The sequence below is a fragment of the Arvicola amphibius genome, chromosome 12 (genome assembly GCF_903992535.2).
Source record: "Arvicola amphibius chromosome 12, mArvAmp1.2, whole genome shotgun sequence".
Taxonomy (NCBI): domain Eukaryota; kingdom Metazoa; phylum Chordata; class Mammalia; order Rodentia; family Cricetidae; genus Arvicola; species Arvicola amphibius.
Window position 1 is genome coordinate 32,929,062 of NC_052058.2, and position 12,535 is coordinate 32,941,596.

Genomic DNA, 12,535 nt, shown 5'->3' on the forward strand with positions numbered 1-12,535 from the left:
CTTCTGTGCAACTGGAAGGGTGTAGGGTAGGTATGGGGCAGAAATCAGGGGCAGGTCACACAGGTCTCCAGACTCAGCTCCCCCTGCCTCGTTTGTCACCTTTATACCTCTGATGTCACTGGCTCAGATTAGGAAGATCTGTGACCTTCCTGGATATCTTGGATGGTTGCTCAACCATTCTGTTTAGCTAATTCAATGTCTCATATAACTTGCTCAGAATATAGGAAAAAAGATTCAGTTGTAAGGAATGTCTGGAAGTTCACATGCTTGGCCTTTTGAGAATTCAGTACCTCTCGGGGCTGGAGAGATAGCTCAGTAGTTAAAAGCATTGACTGCTCTTCCAGAATACCTGGGTTCAATTCCCAACATCCAAATGCCAGCCCAAAACTGTTTATAACTTCAGTTCTAAGGGATCTGACACCCTCACACAGACAAGCATGCAGGAAAAACACCAATGCACAAACAATAAAAATAAATAAACCTTTTTTTTTAAAAAAAAAAAAAAAGAATTGATCACTTCTCAATCCTCAGAGATCATGAAACCCTGCAAAATGAGGGCCAAACCACCTTGGAGATCATCAAATGCATCACAAAACAAGAGCTGAGCCCTCAGTTGCTGGAAGTTCTGGTTCCCATGCTGTAAGAGAATTCTTCTCTTCTGCACCAGGGGACTCTGGGCCCGAGAACACTGCTTTTTGAAAATCTCCATTCTCTCACTGTGAAGAAACAGCCCCTTCCTGGTGCACCTTTTGCCCAAGATGCTTCTCTCTCCATTTAAGGTAGGAATCAGCCTCAGGTGGAGTCTCCCTACCTCTGCAACACAGGTTCCTACCACAACAGCTTGAATAGATGTTCTCTAAGGAGCTGTTTGCCTATGCAGGTCTGCTTTGCTAGGAAGCCCAATGCTGTTCTCAGACTATAGCCCTCTCCTCTGAGAGCTGAATGTTCCTTTAACCAGAATGAGTTTCCCAGAACTTGTTAATATGCCGGGGATATTTCTTAAGCCAGACCCAATCATTCTATGTGTCCAGGAGGGGTGAGAATGGAACCCATGAGAAATGGGAAGTGCCAAGGGAACCAGTAACGCTACTCAAGCGGGTGAAAGACTGACCGGGTGCCTGGTTTCTCTGGGGCATCTCCAGGCAGTGGGGGCAGATGCTACATTGTCCATCCCTGCTTCACAGCCTTTCATCTACCTTACCATGGCAAGCCTGGCTGCCCACAGCCTTCCACTCCACCCTACACTGTCAGACTTAGACATGTGGATCCATAACGCTACTGCTCCTTCTCTCGAATATCTACACGGCTCCAATATGCTCCAGGAACAGAGCCAAGCTCCAAGCCTAAAACAATATTGACCCATTGTCTTACTTGCCTAGTTTCCCACTGCGTCCCCAATGGGATCTGGCCAAAGTGACTATTCACGTCCTTCCTTCTTGACCCTCTACCTTTACTCAGCCTCTGCAAATCAGAGACTGCACACACCAAATCACACAGCCTTCCAGACTGTTCTTAGCAGTCCCCCAAACACCTCCCCAGCCCCCAGTTCCTAAAGTGTGGGGTCCCCTCACTGCCTGCGATGCCAGGGGCTCTCTTAATTTCTTCCCTATTTCTCATGACTCATGAACAGAATTCTTTCTAGAGCTCATATTTCCTCAAATAGGCTTCTATCAATTATGAAATGTCACAATGATTTCATTAACACGTTTTGGGGATGAGTCATATTAAGCCAATCAAAAATCAACCTATTCAGGGATGTTAAATCATGTGAGCAAAGACGTATTCTTTAGGTAGGAAAGCCCTGTTTGGGGCATGCAATTGGAATAACCTTCTTGCCAGGAGCAGAGGCAAGATCTCTGAAGGGCATAGATCTCCCTACCCCTCTGCCAAGCACTGCCTGGACACTCAGCTAAAGTAACTGTCACAGCCCACTGGCCTATGAAAAGAGCAGCCCTGCATTCTGGTGGCAGGGGAGTGGCTCTGAAGTCCCTACTCCTCCCATTACCCTTGATTAAAGGACATCTTCCATCTGAAGATGGAGGAGCTCCTCATCATTGCTACCTAGGCCCAGGCAGCCCTTCCCACTTTCTTCAGGGCTGTGGCTCAGGCACAGATCCCCCTCCACCACACACACCATTCTCCACTCCCGCCCCTTCCTGAGGGGAAGCCAGTGTTCAGACAGGCCTGGCTCCGAAGCATCCCTGGCTGGAGCTGTCAAAGGCTGTCATTCCTCTTTGAAAAGGCACATAAGACACAGGGGACAGAGCAGCAAAACCCTTGACCCTACCTCAGTCACATCAACCTCACCTCACCCGATGTATCTGGGGCCTCTCTCCTAGATTCTATGTACAGTTCCAGGGAGCCAGGGGCAGAGATGTAGGCTCTCTGTGACACTATGACACTAGCAGACATTTCAGTCAGCCTCCAGGATGGTTTTCTCTTTTTTATCCATTGTTTACTGAATATCTAAATGGCTTTGCAGATATATTTTAATATATTCTATTAATTCTCTGGGAATTTCATACAATGTACTTTTATTATGTTCACACCCCATCTCACTGCAATTCCCAGTCCTTTTATGTTTTTATAACTCTTTCTGTCCAGTTTATGTCGCCCATATACTCCTGGGTGTGGGACCACCCACTGGAGAGTGACAGATCTACCAGAAGCCATGCCCTTAAAGAAACCTGACCCTGCCTCCTCCTGGAACCATCAGCCGTTTACAGCTGCTCAAGTCAGAGCTTGGGGACATCACACACACACACACACACACACACACACACACCATACTAAAATGTTGACTGGCTCTCTCTTGTGCAGGCACCTACACAGCTGCCATGAGCTCATAAGTGCAGCTGTCCTGTTGTTTCCAGAAGACACTGTTCTGCTCTGGTTCTCCCAGATCTCTGACTCTTACGATCTTTCTGCTGTGATCCCTGAGCCTCGCAGCGGAGGGGGTGTGTGATTCATTTATAACTGAGCCCTTGGACCAGGTGTGAGTTTCTGCCTTAACCACAATCCGCAGCACAAAGAACTTTCTCTAATGAGATCTTAACATTTATATAGAAGCATAAAAGGCCTCAAATACCCCCAAACAATCCTGAGCAATAAAAGCAATGCTGGACAAACCCTTGCTATCAAGTTGTTCTACAAAACAATGGTAACATCATAAAAACAAACTCAAAGATCCATGGGATGGAACAGAGGACCCATACATAGCTCTGTGTAACTACAGGTACCAGGAGCTGGCAAAGATGCCAAAAACATGCATGGGAGAAAAGACAGCATCTTCAACAATGGTGCTGGGGAACCTGGAATTCAACCAGCAGAAAAATGAAACCAGATCATGAAACCTATCACCCTGCGCAGTTCCCAATGAATCAGAGGTCTCAGTGTGAGACCCGAACCTCTAACACTTCTAGAAGAAAGAGCAGAGAGTGCATTTCAGGATATAAGTTCAGGGGAGGACTCTGACTAGGATCCCAACTGCCCAGGAAATGAGACCAGCAATCAGCAAGTGGGACTATAAGGGGTTAAAAGGCTTCTCTGATAAAACAGTTAACTGCCTGAAGAGGCAGCCTAGAGAGTGTGAGAAAAGCTTTGTCAGATACATATCTGACAGTGGATTAGTGTCTAGAATGCACAGGAACAAAAATAGGTAGGTAGGTAGATAGACAGACTGACAGGCAGACAGATGGATAGATGATGATGATGATGATGATGATGATGATGATAAAGATAGATAGATAGATAGATAGATAGATAGATAGATAGATAGATAGATAGATAGATAGATAGATGATAGATAGATAGATGATAGATAGATAGATAGATAGATAGATGATAGATAGATAGATGATAGATAGATAGATAGATAGATAGATAGATAGATAGATAGATAGATAGATAGATAGATAGATAGACAGACAACTAAAGAGTGGGCTATGAAACTGAACAAAGGGTCCTTGGACAAAATATCAATGGCTAAGGAATATTTGTAAACGTTTGCCATCCTTAACAATCCACCATGGAAACATAAATTAAAACTACTCTGAGCTTCATCTGACCCAGAATATTAAGAAAGCAAAACTCAACAAGTGCTGGCAGAGATGTGGGGGGAGGGGAACTCGTGTTCACTTTTGATGGGGATGCAAATTTCTGCGACCATCGTGAAAATCAGTGTGGAAGTTCCCCAAAAACTAGAATAGATCTACCACGTGACCCAGCTGTACAACTCCCGGGCAGATACACAAGACTGCTTCCTGCCACAGAGACACGGGCTCATCCATGTCTGTCACTGCACTGTTCACAGTAGCAAGGATGGAGACACAGCCTAGAAGCCCACCAGCGGACAACCGGATGCCGAAAATGCTGTGCCTACACATGAGTAAATTTGCTTCAGATGTAATGAAAAACAAAATTCTGAAATCCACAGGTAAACAGTTGAGCTGGAAAACATTACCCTAAGCAAAGTCACCCAAACCCAGAAAGACAAATATCATACAGTCTCACTCCCATGTGGACCTCAGGGGCAGGTCCTTTGATTTGTGCATTTGATTTGAAGCACTCGAGGAACCCAGGGAACCAGAAAGTGGAGAGAGGGTGGTGGAGAGAGGACCACAGCAGAGCCCTGCAGATGTGGGAGGAAGATGGGTAGTGAGTGTTGTGTGAGATGTTTTACTCTTTTGGCTTTGGGGGCCACAGCTCCACATAAATCACACACAGAGGTTTATTCTTATTTATGATTGCCTGGCCTTAGCTTGCCTTGTTTCTTGCCAGCTTTTCTTAACTTAAATTAACTTGATTATCTTTTGCCTCTGGGCTTTTATCTTTCTCTATTTCTGGATACCTTTCTTTGCTTCTTTCTCCCTGGCTGGGCAGCTGGGTGGCTGGCCCCTGATGTCCTCCTCTCCTTGTTCTCTTGTTCCTCCCTTCCTCGATTCTCCTTCTATTTATGAACTCTGCCTGCCAGCCCCGCCTATCCTTGCTCCTGCCTCGCTATTGGCCATTCAGCTCTTTATTAGACCATCAGGTGTTTTAGACAAGCACAGTAACACAGCTTCACAGAGTTAAACAAATGCAGCATAAACAAAAGTCACACTCCTGAAAATAATATTTCCCAACAGAAGAGGGGAAGTTTAAGTGGAGGGAGGGATGGGAGAGGAGGGTGGAAGATGGGGTGAGAAGGAATAACTAGCATTAAGGATGTTTTATATATTTCAAAGCTGATATTAGAGTATTATTTGGACAATTTTTTAATTTCAAAAAATAGTCAATGTGTATTTAGAAAGCTTTCTAGTTGTGTTGAATAGGAAACATGACAAAATGTATTTTGCATGTTCTATTCCCATCCAAGCATGCTGTATAATTGATAGGTAAGTTGACTTAATTATGTAACCGCCCACATTCTATCATAAACGTATGGTATGTTGACATTTTTCTTACGTTATCAGCCTGAATCACCCTCTTTCTTGACCTGAGTTGCCTCCACCAGGGCCCAGTGTCAGTCACCACCACTTTGATAAGGGCTGCTGGCAGAGGACGCTTGCCACAGTGGTTCTGTTTCCTTCGCACTGTGTGAGACTGTGAATTCTTAAAGGATGGTCTAGTTAATCATTTGACCCAAGTGAAGAGAAGCGTCACAGTTCTACCACACGGTGAGGGTCATCTGGAATCCTAGTCCTTCAATGCCTTTGTGGTTGTGCTGTCCAATGCCTAGGGTATGGTATGACCAGGATCAATCCCAGCTCACTCACCGTCTGAGGGCAAAAGGCTGTCTGTCTGCAAGCCTCTGTAGAATGGGGTGACGCAAGTCTCACCCTGGGGTTTAGATGACCTCCCCCTGGTCACTGTGGGCTCTACTCCATTCTCCTTAGCATCAATACTCCCGTCTTGGAATTAGGTGGGCTAGCAGCCCTTCACTTCTCTGGATTTTCATCCTTCTTGAATCATGTTCCTCATGGAAATCAGCGAACAAGAATTCCCCTGCCTCTGATGGACACTATGCAATACAAACATAAATACAAACATAAAGCCAGCCATGAGCTCAAGCTATGTATATAGCCTGTATTGTATGATAGCTGCCATAAAAGAAAACTAAAAGTAAGTATGTAAATATGTTTCCTAGTAGGCTGCCTACATCTTCAGGTTCTATAGTTAAAACACAAAATATTACGGGAAAATTTGCATCTGCAACTAGGCGCGTATAGACTTCCTTGTCATTGATCCCTATCAATGCAGTACAGCCGCTTACATCTCGTTTGCATTGCATTAGATAAGTTAAGTATTTTTAAAACATTTAAAGTATAACAAAGGTGTAAATAGATTATATGCAAGTATTTTGGCATTTTATGTGAATGATTTAAACGTCCTTGGATTTTGGTATGAGCGGTGGCTCCTAGGACCTTGCAGATTCTTGGTTCTAGGGGTCTCATGTGCAAAATAGTTCCATTTTATTAGTTACCAATATTTTTAAGTGTTAGTGAAACACTTCAGATTTTAATATTAATTCATAATATCCTTGAACTTTGGTGTGCTTTTCAAATTTACAGTGCATCTCAATTTGGACTGCCCAAGTTTCAAAGGCTTAGGAATGTTGTCTGGAAACATAATTCTGTCTGGACATCTGTGGTTCGAAACACTTGCAGGAAGATAACAAATGCAAAGACCTCATTGTAAGTGCAATGAGAGATGGCCCCACCATGATGCAGAGTGAACCTGGTAGCGTCTTCTTTCCTCCACAGTTGGCCAAAGTGCTCTGTCACTTCATGAACTAGGTCTGGGGGACGGGTGGTACCAACACTTGGTTTTCACGTTCGTGTCTATCTCCACCTTCGTGTGCCTGAACCACCACCTCCCAAATCTGTATCTATGCCCTGGGCCCAGCTCAGTGCACAGCAACGCAGGCGTCCTGACATTCTGGACTTGTCATCCGTTTGCCTTTTCTAGAATGTGTTCAAACACCGCTCTCAAAACATTGTTTAAAATCTCACCAACATCCTATCTCTGACCCTATCTCTTTGTGGCAAGCCACTATCACCCCAACCTCCATGATGGCACAAGCTCCAAAGCCTTGTTCTTTCTTCTTCTTCTTTTTAATTAATTTTTTTTCATTTATTTTAGATCCTGACCAGTTTCCCCTCCCTCATCTCCTTCCATCCCCCTCAACACACACCATCTATTCCTCTTTGTTCCTGTTCAGAATGGGCAGCTCTCCCATGGGTATCAACAAAGCAGGGCATATCAAGTCGAGGTAGGACTAAGCTCCTCTCTTGCTCTTTCTTTTGCTTCCCACAACCTCTTCTCCAGATAAGAACCCAAACAACCCCATCATAACAAAGGCTCATCAACAACAATACAAAACTTCTTGTTTAACAAACCTTAAAATGATATAAAATAAAAACCCCTTAGGAGTCAATCTGAATGAAATGTATGCTGCTTTTAAGAGATAAGGCATCAAATTTTACTGGAATATTTTCAAATACCTGCTTAAATAGGGAGACAAACCACGTTCATGAACTGGATGTGTTATCTTCATAAAGACAAGACTTCCCCCTGAATTCTGTTTTCATTCAAACATGAGCATTGCTTTTCTGTTGAGCTCAATAAGTTGATTCTGAAATCTACATGGAAGAGCAAAGTACTGAAATAGAAGGAAGAAAATAGCAAGATTCTTTCCAGACATGAAGATTCATAATAAAGCTCAGTAAACAATATTGCTTGGTGTTGGCAATGATAGTCAGACAATAGAATTGGGAATGGTAGATAAAACAGCCATAAATAGAGCCATGTGCAAATGGTGACCTAACTTAACTGCAGGGCTCTTACATAATGGTGGCCTTCATAATAAATGCAGCTGAGACCCTTGACTATCCGTGTGAGAAAACCAATGATCGTGCATAAATGATCTGAAAGTAGACGTGAGAGAATCTGGGGAAGAGAAGAAAATTTGAGAAAATGGGATGATCTCAGGATGTGGATGTGGGGAAAGGTCATGATGGACTTGAAAGAAAGCATCCTTAACACGCCACGAAAAGGAGAAAAGGGCGCAGGTACAACACTGCAGCATTGAGTAGATGCACATCTAGAATTTTTTTTTTTTGTAATGACCCTCTGAATTAAGAGTGCAGGCTTGGTTTTATTCAGACCTTTTAGAAGGAGGTATGAAAGCAACCCAGAAAGTTCAGTCACTCAGAGCAACCCCACTCAAAGTACTGAACAATTAAGACACAGTCTGTCCATGTAGCTATTACATTCCCGATGGTCCGTGTACATGTACACACAAACATATTTCTGAACAATATCATACAAAGGAAAATGTTGACAAATGGTATGACTCTTCTCCCTCTCTTAAGTCCAAATTAGCCTGTAAATAAAGATAAAAACCAGCTAAACTGCTGTCGTCTTCTTAACCAACATGACTTCTAACTGCATCCTAAATACTTCTATGTACACGCACAGATGCGTGCAGCTCTCACCCCTCATCAAGGGAGCTCCTTTTTGCAGCAGAGAGCATTATAGAAAGCCACCCCTGCTCACAGTGCAGAGAATAAGGGACTGTAGAGTGCCCCATACCAATGCATGCATCAATAATGCAATCCCTACACTGAAGGCTCAGGGAACGTCATGGAAGGGGGTGGGAAGATTGTAAGAGGCAGAGGACAGGATGCCTGTGCTGAATAGTGCCCTCCGGGCATGACAGGGAAAACATGCACATGAATTTCCCCAATACAGTTGCCTGGTCAAGACCAGCAAAATGGCAACACCAGCTGACATGCCAATATAGACGGTGAAAACTCCACAGGGTTCCAACCCTATAAGAAGAGCTGCAGCTGTCAAAGGCTCTGAGAGAGAGAACAGTTTACCCCATGGATGAGCTCACTCCTAGGATGTCAAATCCCAAGTCTCAGTCCAGGACACATGCACATGAGCAACATTAAATGAACTAATCAGGTTATATATACATGTATGCATATTTATACACATATATGTATGTATATGTAGTAATAATAAAGAAGAGGCCATAGATTTGGAAAAGGGAGACACAGAATGGATGATGGGAAGGTGGGAATGTTATAAACATGGCATTCGCATACAAAAATCTCCAAAGATAAAGTTGAAGAACAAGAACAACAACAACAAAAAAAACGATTTTAACTCCTACGTCACAATGAGTATGAAAAAACTGATTTCCAACTGGATAAAAGGCTGAAAAACGAAAGGCTAAAGTACTTTGTAGAAATATTGCTACTGTCAAGTGTTGGCGGGAATGTGGACCAGAGCAGCTCTGCTGCATTGCTTGTGGGGAGGTGAAATGGTCCACACAGTACATCTCCAGGCTCCACGCCTATGGATTCAGCCATACATGGGGCAGAAGGAGGGTAATACGGAGGTAACATACAAATCCTGTACCAATTTTCAGAATGGTCTTGAACATCTACAGATCTACATGTGAGGGGAGCTTTGGAAACAATCTTCAGAGTACACACCAAGACGGAAGGTGTGTTTACCTATGGCCCATTCCATTTCTAGAATCTACAAGTTAGAGCAATTCTTACATATAACCTAGTATGTTTTGCTTGTAACAATTTAAAAAAAAACAGAAATATGTCACATGCCTGTGAGCAGAATCTCAAAGAACAAAGTTCATGGAATAGAATGCTACACAGAATTAGATATTAACAAATTAAAGGGATATGCAGCAATACAAACAAATTTCAAAAACAGCTTTGAGACAAGTAAGTCTTCAAAATATTTAACTCAGGCTGGAGAGATGAATGGTTCAGAGGGTAAAAGTGCTTGCTGTGTAAACATGTTGACCCAAGTTCAATTTCATAGCTCCCACATAAAGGCTAGCACAGCAGTAGAGATCTGTAGCCCTGTATCTGGAAGACAGAGATAGGCAGATCTCCTGGGCTTGCTGGTCAACCAGTCTATTCAAAAGGGCATCTCTAGGTTCAGAGACCTTGCCTTAATGATAGAGATGGAAAGCAATAGAGAAAGACACATGATATCAAAGTCTTCCCACCATATGTACATCTCAGGGAAGTGCACCTGCACACATGTGTGCATGCTTGTGTGTGCACACACACACACACAATATACTTCAGGCTAATGAAGTTCAAGAATGTTTAAAACAAAGCCACATACTGTCTTTGTTCCTTTTCTGCTGCTCTGATAAAGCACTACGACCAAGGAGACTCATAAAAGAAAGCAGCTAATTTGGGGGTTCCAGTTCCAGAGGGTTAGAGTCCATGATGGCAGAGCAAAGGAATGGCGGCAGGAATAGTGGAGAGCTTAGGATGCATCTTAAGATGCGACCAGGAGGCAGAGAGAGACACACACACCAGAAACGGTGAGACTTTCGAAACCTCAAAACCCACCCCCAGTGACTCACCTCCTCCAACAAAGTCACACCTCCTAATCCTTCCCAAACAGTTCCACCAACTGGGACCAAGTATTAAAATATATGAGCCTAGCCGGGCGGTGGTGGCGCATGCCTTTAATCCCAGCACTCGGGAGGCAGAGGCAGGCGGATCTCTGTGAGTTCGAGACCAGCCTGGTCTACAAGAGCTAGTTCCAGGACAGGCTCTAAAGCTGCAGAGAAACCCTGTCTCGAAAAAACAAACAAAAAAAATATATATGAGCCTAATAAAGGGCATTCTCATTCAAACACCACACATTATTAAACAATGCAGAGATTGTGGGAAACCAGAAATAAAAGCAAGGGAACAGTGGGACAGTCACGCCCATCCTGGGACAACAGCTGCCTCTGAAGGAAAAGGATGAATGCACAAAGGGCCTCAAAAAAGTGGCAGCCTTTAAATACAGAACTCAGGGGTCAGCACATGGGGTCAGGTAGTCTTAGCCCTCTGGCCTCTAGACTTTGTCTAAGCTGTTCCTCCATCTGCTCAATGTCGAAAATGCTCCTGGGGGTGGGGAATGGCTCAGTTGTCAGGAGCACTGGCTGCTCCTCTAGAGGACCAGGATCCGGTTCCTAGCACTGGCATGGTAGCACAACCATCTGTAACTCGGGTCCCAAGAGGTCTAACACTCCCTTCTGACTTCTGTGTGTACTGCATGCAGGTGCTGCACAGACATGCACGCATGACGCACAAAATAATAAAATATTAAAAAGAAAAGAAAATTCTTCCAGGCCCATAGGAGTTCATACCAGACATCTAGGATGGACAGACAGAAAGATCTTCCCCCACTTGAGCCCTGGTTAGCCCCCAGCATGCACCTCATCCCAAGCTTGGTCCAAAGGCTTCTAAGAGTAATTCTCAGACACCACAGTGCCGATCCAGGCTCCTCCAGTCTCCTTTCAGCAGATGTGAGCCCTGCCTGTCCTTCCTGCACATTGACCTCCATCCTACTTCACATCACTGCACAGAGTACCACAGGCCTCTGTCCGTGAATTGTCCCTTTGCCAGCTTTAAGTGTTCACTGAACAATTAAATGGATGGAGACACATAGACAATTATACTGAAATGCAAATATTCCCTGGAAAGGTAGTATGCAATGCCTTAGTTATCACTTCAGAGAGACTGGGACAAAGGTTTGACAAGGCTGGATTTTGAAGAAGAAGAATCAGTCCTCAATCAGAGAACTGTTCCTGTTTCTGCAGAAAAGTTGACATTCAAAGGTTGGGTGTGACAATTCAGGTGAGGAAATGAGGCCTAAAGGGACTTCTACTTACCAGATCCTGGGGCAGGCGAGGGTAGGGCCAGCTAAGGGCAGGACCGGGTCTGCCCAGCTGTCCTGAAGGCCAGTGTGGATGGTCACAGGGACAAAGAGGGGAGAGTGTCACAGTCAGTGTCCCCCTCTATGCCTTGACACCTGGCACAGGCCAGACCTAGCTTTCCCCGGCTGTGGCAGACTCCCACTCCCCCAGCAGAGCCCAAAGAGGAGACTTAACCTGTGCCCAGAGAGTAAGGAATGAGCCGCTGCCTGGTCGGCTTGGCAAAGCCCACAAAGCTACACAGTCACTGTGTAGCGCTAATCACAACAGCTTCCCTCACCGCCCACTTCCTGCCACTCAGCTCTCCTCTCTACCACCCCAAACTCAGACTAGGTACCCGTGGTCACCCATGTGCCCCACAGGTGGCTTTGCAGGAGGCAGTGAGGTACCCACCACAACAAACAGCCCCCAACAGGCTGACCTATCTTGTCCAAGAGCAGGAAGTTGTACCTGGATGGGTGGCATTCAAAGTCTGCTGATGTCACATGGTTTGGGTCCTTCCATCCCCAGCCTCCGATGGCTCAGCTCAGGGGAAGGGAAGACGGCAGCCATCAACAGTGTTTCATTATGAATCACTTGGACTGAGTTTCTCTTCATTTCCTGGAGAAAGCAGAAGTGGGAAGTCTGCAGATGCCTGCCCTGCTGGCCCAGCCAATAACAGAGCTGCTTCACTGATGACTGGCAGAGCAACTTGGGTTTCACAAAAAGGCCCTGTGGGACTGTGTGCTCAGTGGTCAAGCAGTGCCAGGTGGGACCAAAGACCAAAGGGGAAAGGAGAGCTGACTGCCCACATCT

General features: G+C 44.8%; 1 protein-coding gene across 1 annotated transcript in view; it reads right to left on the minus strand.

Moving 5' to 3' along the window:
- The window catches only part of Wdfy4 (WDFY family member 4), a 232,123-nt gene extending 219,809 nt beyond the window's left edge, over positions 1-12,314 (minus strand). The window contains 1 exon segment of the mRNA XM_038350155.1: positions 12,191-12,314. The gene's annotated coding sequence lies outside the window, so the exon portion shown is untranslated.
- Between the last annotated feature and the right edge of the window lie 221 nt (positions 12,315-12,535).